The sequence below is a fragment of the Xyrauchen texanus genome, chromosome 45 (genome assembly GCF_025860055.1).
Source record: "Xyrauchen texanus isolate HMW12.3.18 chromosome 45, RBS_HiC_50CHRs, whole genome shotgun sequence".
Classification (NCBI taxonomy): Eukaryota; Metazoa; Chordata; class Actinopteri; order Cypriniformes; family Catostomidae; genus Xyrauchen; species Xyrauchen texanus.
Genome location: NC_068320.1, coordinates 20,499,210 through 20,501,529, shown reverse-complemented (window position 1 = coordinate 20,501,529; position 2,320 = coordinate 20,499,210).

Here is a 2,320-nt window from a genome sequence, read left to right as displayed (position 1 = left end):
TTTGCTCGTTTCTTATTCAAGACATGCCAACCGACCCTGATAAGATTTCTCCTGGACGGCCGCATGTCTTCCCACTTGGTATCCTTCCTTTTTTGTACATTGCTATAAGGAAGGGGAAAAACATATATGGTTAGCGAGCTCATTGTAGTACAGATCATGGTGTCAATCAATATGGATCCTTCAAGGACTGATTACATTTGCCAACACACCTGGGATTTTTGGTTGTATCTTGGCATGTAGTATCTCTTTGCTTATACTATGTACAGTAGCCTATATATGATCTTGTATCATATATTCATAAGCTACTCTTTATTGTATATTTTGCATCTATCTATCTATCTATCTATCTATCTATCTATCTATCTATCTATCTATCTATCTATCTACACGGATTATGCACATATATATGCATAATCCGTATTAGGGTGATTGCAATTCATTTTAATACATGCAACCCTATAATTCCATAAACTCACTTCACGCTGCTGGGAATGTAGGTTATAATGACAGCGCATTGGAGCTCGCGGGCCAAGGATCCCGTGAGGTTAATATCACGCGCATCATGTTAAACAGGTATCGAGATAACGGGCATGATATTAATCAGATGCATAACGGTACAGATAGTAAAAGGGCGGGTATGGGAACGGACTAAGCGCATAGAGATAACACCAGGTCGAAGATAAGAGAGGAAAGCCTCGTAGAAGCGGCATCTATCATCTAAAACAAAACTCAAATCGTATGTAACACACTTATGATATATTTGAATGAGATTCTCACATGTAAAGAATTAGAAAGTAAATGGCACGATGTCATTTCCATTACCTGTCATGTTGAGATGCACCTCGCGCGGATGCGGCTCACGCGCGCGCCCCTTTTACACACCCGATATCATGATGACAATTCGGCCATAAATACAGAATATCGATGTTGTTGACTCAAGTAATCAAATCCGACGAAACAAACAGCGTTTAATACGTATACATGTGGGGAAAATTTTGACAAAATAAAGAATTTCCGGTCATCTTTTTATCATATCACATGTTTATCCAGGCAGCTTCATACAAATACTGCACGCGATCGGGTTGCTCGTATGCGCGTGTACGCGGTTTATTTCCCGGTCTCTAGCAAAAATATTGTTGAGCAGAAGAGGTTACACGGCATGTCTTGATGTTTCCATGCACGGCCCTTCTGCCAACATCCCGTCCTCTTCATATCAGCTATTTGAAAACGCACATCTTAAATATGAAAGACGCGTCTTAAAGATATTGTTGGCAACTGCAAGTCCATTTCATTGGGATAAAATACTCCACACTTGAGAAATATGCTGCCTTATCGATAGCTGCTACGTTGGGAAATGACCCACCCCTTGGATTTATTCATAATAAATGTATAGAAAAAGTGAGCCATCGTATTGGCTCACAGCATGATCACTCAACAACCCTCAGACGCGTCTGATCTGAATTTTAAAAGAACCATTCAAGGTGTAGTTCAAACACTCTGGCTATTCAAACCTCCAAATGTGCCTAACATGAATAAATAACTAAAAAAAGAGAAGAGAAAAAAATACGTTTATAATGTTATTTTATATCGTATTATGCACTGCCTGCCTGTTTTGCAAACTTTAATATTTTGATAGACTGCCTATAGCTTTGATTACGGCGTGCATTCGTTGTGGCATTGTTTTGGCAACCTTGTGCAACGTCACAACATTTATTTCCGTCCAGAGTTGCATTCATTTCAGCCTGAGATCTTGTATTGATGACGGGAAGTCTTCTCAGCACATCCCAAAAACTTTCAATGCGGTTAAGGTTAGGAATCTCTGTTCGCGCGCTCAGAGCCCGCCGAAATTAGCATAGCCAGGCTATATAATGGGCACCCCGTCATACGAGTTCCTTTAGGTTCAATCGACTGAAGCGAACTGACCAAGAAAAAGCACGGCAGCTTACGCAATACTCGTTCCCTCCTCTCAGGGAACCGAGGTTACGTTAGTAACCGAGTAGTTCCCTATCGAGAGGTCTTTCCTATTGCGTAAGTAGCTTACGCTATGGGAACACCATGTAAAACGCCGTGCGTGCTGACTTCGCTCTATAAAGCCAGAGGCAGATGCCTGAGCCTTAAAGCAAAGTGATTATTCCACGAGCCGGCCAACGGCGAGCTACACAATGGGATAGTATAGAGCGCCCTTCCAAGGTGGTCCATAGTGGGGCACTCATAGTACAAACACAAGCACATATCTTATGTACTGAGTTTTCTATGTGCTGATATGCATAAAAAAATCCTTTAAGTCAGTCAGAGACGGACCTTGTAAGGGAGGAGATAA